The sequence below is a fragment of the Lutra lutra genome, chromosome 17, assembly GCF_902655055.1.
Source record: "Lutra lutra chromosome 17, mLutLut1.2, whole genome shotgun sequence".
Taxonomy (NCBI): Eukaryota; Metazoa; Chordata; class Mammalia; order Carnivora; family Mustelidae; genus Lutra; species Lutra lutra.
This window is the reverse complement of record NC_062294.1, coordinates 20,511,843-20,521,343: the sequence shown is the minus strand read 5'-3', so window position 1 is coordinate 20,521,343 and position 9,501 is coordinate 20,511,843. Positions and strand designations below refer to the sequence as shown.

At 39.5% G+C, this 9,501-nt stretch overlaps 1 non-coding gene across 1 annotated transcript; it reads right to left on the bottom strand.

Annotated features, from left to right (window-relative positions):
* Positions 1-8,430: 8,430 nt before the first annotated feature.
* Positions 8,431-8,564, bottom strand: LOC125090100 (U4 spliceosomal RNA). Its single transcript, XR_007124192.1, has one exon. It is a non-coding gene; the product is annotated as a U4 spliceosomal RNA (small nuclear RNA).
* Between the last annotated feature and the right edge of the window lie 937 nt (positions 8,565-9,501).

Sequence of the window (9,501 nt, the reverse complement as noted above, 5' to 3'; positions counted from 1 at the left end):
GAAATGGCGAGTTAATGGTTTACTCTCAAAGAGAGGAACGCCAGGCTAAAACAGCTGCTGCATTTACACGTGGATGGAGAATGCCAATGTAATGAAGGAGCAAGCCTGCAATTAAAGGAAAGGAAATGCTCAGGGAATGAAATTCTAATGTGGGGAGTTCGCTAATTTGTAAATCTATTGAGGATGGTTTGAACAGGTTCCTTTTGATCAATAAAAATTCTGGTGGCCATTTGTATTCCCTCTGAAGGTCCCCAAATGGGCATCTGCAAACTTAGCAAAGTGGAGCAGGAAGGAAATCAAGCCGGACTCGGACCCGGGATGCGGGTGAGTGTGAGAGCCTTTTTTGTAAAACTCTGAACCCAGGACAGAACTGATGTGGGTCTTAAAGATGGTGAACTGAAAAGATACAAGAAAGTGAAAACTATCTTAGAAGAATTCTAGTACAGAATTTACCTGCCCCATGCTGTCTCTCTCTCTCTCTCTCTTTTTTTTTTCCCTTCGAAATCTGGAAAAGGATGAAGTAGGATATAAAAGCTGAACAACGATCCGTAAGTCTCTACATTAGGAAGCTTGACATATCCAAAATAGATCTGGGGAGAGGGGTGTGTCTGCCACGAAGCATTTGCCAAAAATGGCTTTGCCTGCTCTCAGCTCTTTTTGTTTATTCTGAATCCTTAAGTTATCAAGTCTGGTCCTGACAGCATCCCATAAAAGACCTCCTCTGATACATGTTTACATTAAATGATTTCTCTTGGCTTAACCCCCACAGTATTTCCAAACCTTTGTCATCCTTCCCATCATTTGATGGTGTGTGTGTGTGTGTGTGTGTGTGTGATCTTACTAACAATTTTCTTCTTAATTTTGCAACGTTGTGTTGTGATCTCTCGCTACACTTCCGCCCTCAGATTTGAGTTCCACTCAATTCCTTTGGCTTTGGTGCTCCTGCTTTTGCTCATATTATTTCAAGGAACTTTTTTTCTGGTTTGTGAATCAGAGAATAAAACAGACGACAAGGACTAGTGAAAATAAAGTCCCTTCACATCCTCTTTGGAAGTAAAGGGTAGATGGGTCAAAATGAGCGGTTAAGGAAAATGGGCTTAACAGACAACTGGGAAAAGATACCGTTGGGCAAGACAGCTGCAAGCACTGAAAGCTGATGACTTTGGGGGAAGGGACTGCAGGAACCTCTGATCACCAGCTGGAAGCCAGGGCGGACTGTAGCACTCCTTGCCCTGGAGTGCTGGGACATCCAGAGGTGTCCTCTGTGTTGGCATAGCAACTGTAAGGCTTTTTATTCTCTACCATGGAGGGTAAATGGGAACTCAGGGCTGTGGGTAATTTCTGTAGTTTATTCATTCAAAGAAGGAACTTCAAAATTAAAAGATTACCAGATGAGCAAAAAGTTTCCCACAGACTACAGACTAGTGAATAAAAAACTCTTAGCTGCAACTTTACAGCTGGGACAACTGAGGATAGATGGGTTTAAATGGAGAGACTTCTATTACACATTACATTAAATGCGCCCACATCAATTATTAACACAAACATGAGATTTATTTTTATTTTTATTTATTTATTTATTTATTTATTTATTTATTTAGAGAGCATCCTCTACACCAATTCCTGTGCTAGGTGCTGGGCAAAAGGAGAGAGAATGCCCTGAAGGACTTTGCAGGCTGCTAGAGTAGACAGAAACTAATATATGAGGAGTTTGGTTTTGTTTTGGCCACTGTGGGGAAATGAGTTTATTTTGATTTTCGGATTTAAATAGTATGATTATGTTTGCTGATCGTAGAAGCAATACGTGCTCCTTCATAAACATGGCGTCACACCATGCACGATGCTTTCTACACTGCTCACGTAATTCATCAAGCACAGTGCATTTTCCAACGTCAAATAAGCCTCATCATTTTCCCCCCAGTGGTTGCATGGTAATTCATTGCACGAATGAACCATTTCCCCTAGTCTTCAGCTCTTTATCTCTTTCAATCATAATGCCCTTGTTTTTAAATATGGTTCTTTGTGATTTTTACTCTATGATTTGGAAGTACATTAAGCAAAATGTTCGGCAATGTTTTATAAGCTATGAACACAGTGCAAACTCAATGCAAAAAAATTCTTTTTCTTTCTTTTCTATTTCAAAACTAGACTGGTACTTCCCTTCACATAAACCAGGATCAAATCCTGGGTCTTCCAATCTAAAGAGATTTTTTTTTTTGAGGGACCCCTGGGTGACTCAGTTGGCTAAGCATCCAACTCTTGGTTTTTAGCGCAAGTCATAATCTCAGAGCGCTGAGATCGAGCCCCACAGCAGGCTCCCCACTCAGCAGGGAGTCTCCTCCCTCTCCCTCTGCCTCTCTCGCCATTTACACATAATCTCTTTCTCTCTAAAATAAACAAATCTTTTTTTTTTAAAGAAGTTTTTGTTTTTTGTTTTTTGTTTTTAATTTTTACTTCTCTGAAACATTATCTCCTAGTTTTCAGAATAGGGGCACCAGCATCTGAGGGTTCTCCCAAGGTCCAAGTGTCAACTCAGGTTAAAATGATTAGTCTTATACTTGACATACTTAAATTGTCAATACACACTAGGTATCTTCTTTGCTGCTATTGCTCCAGTCTGGGATCTCATCATCTCTGGTATAATTTCCTCCTGCCTGGACTCTCCTCGTTTTTGAGTGAGGCTCTCCTCACCATAGATAGACTTGAAATGCTCATAAGCACAGTGTGTGCATGAATTCAGATAGTGTTCCAAAAGCCCTTAGGCAGGTACCATGATCATTGTCATCTTACAGGTAAGAAAACTCAGAGAAGTTAGATACCTCTCTGAGGTGGTATACTAACTAAGGAAGGGAAAGTCATAGTTGAGTCTGAAGAGGTAAGAAATGACCATATAGACCAGAAAGTACCTTTAGCACTGCAGTAAGAAATGTGAGTTCTTAAAGAGCTCACCTCCATTTTAAGAGCAGATAATAGGATCCAACAAGAGTAATCCAAGAGGGGTTATTATGTAAGCCAGGTGGAGTATGAAAGATTGAGACTTATGGTCATGTCCCCAAGCCTCAAATTGACCTGACCACAGTGATAAAATCATTTACTATTTATCAAACATATTGTGTACTGTCACTGTTTGAGTTGGAGATAGAGTCAAGATCAAATACAAGAACTGATCAAGATTGCAGAACACACCATCTTTTTTGAATTAACCCTACATGAATGGGACCATATTTGAGATTCTGAAACAGAGATGTGCAGTGTAGTCTCTTTGATTAGAAATTCCAGCAGGAGAAGAGAACAAACCAAATCCCTAGTCGTTCCTGTTGTCCACATCTAAATTCACGAAGCTTTTCAAAAAAGAGAAAAAAAAATTACCTTCCAAATGTATCATCTGTCTCAGAACTCTCTGAGCTGAACATCAATATAATATAGTCATCCTGAGTAGCTTGATGTATAGTAAGGGAAGGACTATGTATTATGACAAACGGCAGCATGCAGAGGAAAATTCCTTTGCCATGTGATAGCTTCTCCTTTGATAATACATTAAAACCCAATGAGAAATCCCTAAGGGATGTTGTTTGATGGGTTGGGGTAGAGGAAAGCCCAGAATAAATAGCCATTTGTATATGAGATCACACACCAAAGAGTTGTTTTCACTAAGACTGAAGACTAACCACCAGCCCATCAGACAGCAGGATAGAGTAGACCCTTCATAATGCATGTGTGAGTAGGTGTGTCTCCAGGGGACCCCCATGATAATGCTGTTGATGTAGTTTCCGAGAAGCATGATACTACCTTATCCTGGAGAGAGCCTGAGTTACAGAAACCCGGTTTCCCCCCTTAAGCCACACTCATTATCATCAAGAAATGCACTCATATTTGATTGTGTTTCAAAAGACAGGTTAGAGCTGAGATAAAACTATTATAAATTATTCTGGTTTATTTTGTGATGTGTACCAGTTGGCAGAAAGGCATTCCATTAATCTGAAATTGCTTCCTTAAAAGAAGATTCAAAAACAAAAATCAAAGGATCATCTTATCCTAGTATGGAATGATGGGCCTTGCAATCCCGTTATACTTTACCCAGTATTATTTATGCCTGTCACTGAAGCTAATTATTGCCCAGAAGATCCAAGAGAAAAGTTAAAATTCATTTAGGAATTCATTCATTCAGCAGTTTAAATATATCCTTTTCCAAGAACCATGCTAAGATCTAGGAATCCAAGGATGATCAAGACTTTGCTCACGCTCTCTAGAAGTGAAAAGCCCCATAAATCAACAGTTATGGTGCAATACGGTTAGTCCTATAGTGTGTGTGTCTGTGTGTGTCTGTGTGTGTGCATGAATATATCTGTGAAGAATGGCAAAGTTTATCTTAAAAGGCAAAGGATAAATGGAGATAAGATCACAGACGATGGAGCCACTGAGGTTTTGGCTACAATGAACCAAACTTCATACGTCAAGACAAGGATGTTCAATGGAAATATTTTAGAACAGATAAAAAGAAGGCATGTTTAAAAAGACTCTTTGCTTTAAAATATGATGCTTCCTGAAAATAGAAAATGCTTCTTAAGAATAACACCTTCTTCCCCATTTGTTGTGAAGATAGAAGGAAGCATGTATGAGACCCAAGTCTCATGGGTAGTGCATGACCAATACCATTTACTGAACGTTCTCACCTGGGATCCCTAAACCTATTCTGCTATTCACACAGTGAAACTAAGCCCATGGGGTCTTTATTCTAAGAGAACTAAGCCCCTTCTGACATTTTAAATACCTAAAAATCAGGTTACATCGACAAAAAATCCCTTTCGACCTTTGTAGTCCAAGGCTCTGTCACCAGCTCACCATGTCCTTTGTGGAGAATTACTGAGCTCTGAAAGCCACTCTTGCTAAAAATGTGAACCCTTTCTACTTCTTCTCTGCACATCAGTATCGTACGTTTACTTCCTATAAAAGAGCTTACCTCTCTATCAAATTTATTAAATTGATGGACCCTTTAGTTGGAAAAATACCATGTGCATTTGATCTGTTTATCAGCATTGTTACAAAGTTCTTTCTTCTGTTGAGATGAATTTTGCCTCTCCCACTTCCAGTCCCACCTAGAATAAGTGTGCCCCCTCTTGATCATGACACACATTCAAAGTGGGCATCCTCCTCCCTCTCCCAACCCACAGAGTATTATTTGAAGCCAGGTGGCTGATTCTCAACTATTTCTGGGAGAAGAGATTCTCTCTCCTAGGGAGAAGAGGTGAGGAAACACACTGGAGAAGATAGCACTTGAACGAATCTTAAAGGAAGAGGAATAAAAAGGCCTTTTTTAATTGTCTCATTGGAGAAACAACTCAACAACCTAATAGGATTTGTCAACTTGGGACGGATGTTATATGGAGGTGAGTTTTCCTTACAGGAATATAGTAATGAGAGAGATGGACGTTGTTCAGGGCAACCAAGTGTTGATATGGATGGTGTTCCTCCAGCAGGCATGTGCACTTACATTTCTTTCTTCCTGTGCCTTTCTGGTCTTCCACACATAAATGTTTAATTCTCCATTTTGCCATCAATCAGCTTGCTGCTCTAGGACGGGTCTGTGGATAAAAGCAGCCCGATGCGGACTGCCTAGACCTCCAGATGCACTCAAGGCACCGGAGAGCTTCTAACGAGCTGATGTCAGGATGGGGCCCTTGATTAATGATTCCCTGGGACATTCTGACACCCTTGCTTGGACTGGAGAGATAAGAGCCTGGCCAAGGCTGTCAGAAAGTCCTGCTTTAGAGGAGTGAAGCCAAGGTCAAAAACATCGGGGAAGTCCTTTGTGAAACGGAAAGCTCAGAGTTTCCTCTGGGGCAGTGTGTTGGCCTGCAAAGGTCAGGGAGAGAGCAAAAGATCATTCTGTCTACTCAAAGACAAATAAGAGACAAGACAGATGGTGTTAAAGGGGAGACCAGAGACAGGAGGAAGAATCCACAGATAATTGAGGCAGAAGGCGCCTGGAGATTTGTTCTGGAATGCATGATTTCATTTATCAGAGGAAGGACTGTTTTGTGTCACCAGCAGTTGGGTCTGCTTACTTGGGAGGGGGGCGATCTGCTCAGTGAAGGAACACCTCAAATTACAGAACTTTTTGATGAATTGCAGCTTCAAGTTTTCAAGAGCTGGAAACAATATTCTTCATGGTATGTGGCCTCCTCAAAGAAGGCCCCTCTGGTCTCTCACTGAAGAGTCCACCGCAAGCTGGGGACAGGGCTATCACTGACAAACCTGAGGCATGATCAGTTCCCCAAAGTGAAGGCACAAGAACTTGATTTCTCCTCTGGAATGCCCCACCTCTGCACCCTACATCAGAACCCTTCTGGCCATGCTGCCTTAGCCTAGGGCTTTGTCATATGCAGCCTCTGCGTTACCATGGTGTATCTCTGGGTGGTCTCCGTGGCATGTGTCCTAGTATCCTTGATGAATCTCTGAAACGGTGACCCTCAGATGTTAACAAAGTGTGTGTATCAGGATGGGCAGAGTGAGTGACTGAGAAGATGGGGAGAGGAAGTTAGCATCCAACGAGCCTTCTTTAAATGTGAAGCAGCTTAAAAGTGTGTGTGTGTGTGTGTGTGTGTACACATCTCTATATGCACATGGTACAAGGATGCATAAAAGCACATGTGTGTCTTCATGCTGGCAGATACATGTGTGTGTTGATATAAATATATAGAAAGAGGGTATTTATCTAGCTATCTAGCTGTCACTCCAGGGCACCCTGTGACTTAAGATGCTTCTCACCATCATTCTTAGACATCTATAAAAACAAAGGTCTTGACCATAGGATTTCTTAAAGGTCCTTCCTAGCTATTTTTCAAACATTCTGCCTGAGATTACGTATGTGTCAGAGGGAGAACATGTTGACCTTTAACTTTATTGTCAGAGGACGGGAACTATAAGCAATGTCTCTTCATTCCTTCATCATTCAATAATTATTTAGTTACAGATTAAGCACTGTCGGAGATGCTAGAGTCACAATTATCAAAACAATTCAGCATCTGTCCGAAAGCAATGTGGTTTACTGGAAGAGACAGGCAAGTGGATGGGCAGGTCCATGGAGTAATTTTTGCAGCAGAAGGTACACAGGACACTTACACTTCCACCCTCACAAAAAAAGAAACAAAGAAACAAACAGACGAAAAACCAAAAACATGATCTCTTGTATATGCTGAGTGTGCTATTAGAAAGCAGAGAGTAATTTTAGGAAGTGATTTTGCTCAAAGAGGACAGGCACTTGAAAAAACTAAATTGGAGCAGCAGATAGTTTAAACCAAACAATTAAGCATCTCTTAATCTTGCTTTTGAATAAAGGAAGAAGAAAAAAAAGACACTAATGAACTCCTGATGGGGCCCCTACTCTGGTAAAGGCTGGAGGATAAGATAGTCAAGAGCCAGAGGGAATGAGAATCAAGGTAAGAAGAAACAGTCGAAACCCTAGTTAGTTTCCTGATCTGCAAGTGGTGATGGTGACACACATTTCTTGCCACCCGGGGCAAAAGTGAAATGATGACATGTATGTACTAAGCCCATGATCACGCGGCACGAAGAATAGAAGCTTGATCACTGGAATAAATAAATAAATAAAATGTGGGCTTAATAAGGTCATAGGATGCAAAGATACCAAATGTATTTTTACATGTTAGCAAAAGCAAATGGAAATATTTAAAAATTTACAATAACAATAGAAAACAGGAAATACTGAGCTAGAACTTTAAAAAAAGGTGCAAGATCTGTACACTAGAAACTATAAAAAAAAAGAAATGAAAAATACCTAAATCAATGGAGAATTAAATCATATTTTTTTTTAAAAAAGAAGTTTGATAACATATAGCCCACCTTTCTGTGAGGATGACGTCTTATGCTATCTGTCTGAAATGGTCTTGATGATAGATTTCTAAGCTGGATTGTTTGTTTTTTTGTTATTGAGTTGTAGGAGTTGTGTAAATATTGTGGACATTAACTCCTTAACAGGTGTATGGTTTGCCATCAAAAAAACTTTCTTACTATTCTTCAGTTAAATCCTTCAAAGGACTTGAATATTTTTATGACTCGTGATGGTTTGTGTACTACTTTCCAAAATATTTCATTGATTTTCCCCATCCCCCCATAGCATGACAATTTACCAGGTGACCACAAATTTAAAACACCAAAATACTCTATTTTTTTTCTGTTTTTTTTTTTTGTTGTTGTTATATAGCAGATAAAAACATTACATCTGTATCCTCATTTCTGCTTACAATTTGTTCTCCCCCCCCCCCGAGAATTTTTCTCTAACATATCTATTATAATCTGGGATCATTTTATTAAAATACATATTGTATAAGTATTTTAGATATCATCACTTTCATTGATGATTTTAAGCACCTTTTTCTGAATCTGACTTTTTATATTGTTTTGTTTTATTCTATATAGAGAAAATTTTCATTTTATGGGGGATAAAACTGTTGGATTTTTCCTTTAAGACTTACCACTTCAATTAGCAATAATCGCGCCTCGGATAAACCTCATTGGCTACGATACTGCCACTGCGCAAAGCTAGGACTTACCACTTCAAAATTTACAAGTATTTTCCCCCAGGAAGACCTCATAAAGTGTAAATTTCACTTTACTTTTCAATGCTTGGGAATTATTTTATACATAAACCCTTTACCCATCAGGGCTCTGTAATCACATGTCAATGCAAAAGATTTATTGACATTTATACCCCTCAAAGAATTGCTAGTTTTATCAACATCATTTATAAAATGGTCCCTTCCCTCCAATTACACAATGATAAGTTGAAGTCATATGGGTAAGTACACATACACATTTTCCCTTCTGTCTCACTGATCCATTGGTATGATTTTGTACAAGCACCACGCTGTGTTAATTTTTGCTGCTGTATAATATATCTTTATATCCAAAAAAGCTAACATCTCCTAATTCTTTAAACCACTACTTGGCATGTATATGTCCAAATATATATCATAGTAACTTCACTGTGTTGCAGGACATTTCTTTTTGATGTTTTATTTAGGATTAGATGAAATATTTGCATTAACTTGTAGAATGAAGATATGTCCAGTAAATGGCTTGAACTCTTTATAGTGAGATTTTGTAATATTCCCAATACCCCTTAGGAATCAAAGGAAAAGGTGATTACTTTGTGTCTCTACTCAGGACTTAATTTGGATAGTGCTCCTTGAGGACCGAGCTTCTTGCCTACCAGAGGTCTATATGTGTTAGAAGACTTTTATTTCTCCTTCCTGACTGTGACATTCATCAAACAGAGCAGTAGCAAATCAATGACTGGCAGTGGGCTTCGATTTTACCTGCAAACAAAACTGGTGGTGCCCTGCTGAGTTTGGGTGCATAATCTTGCCTTGAGAACTGGAACAGGGTCCAGTGATTATGCAAGGCAGTCACGTTGGGGTACCGGCCTTTTTCTATGCTCAGTTCAAGTAGTACTTCTTTTAAATGTCAGCGTATCACCAT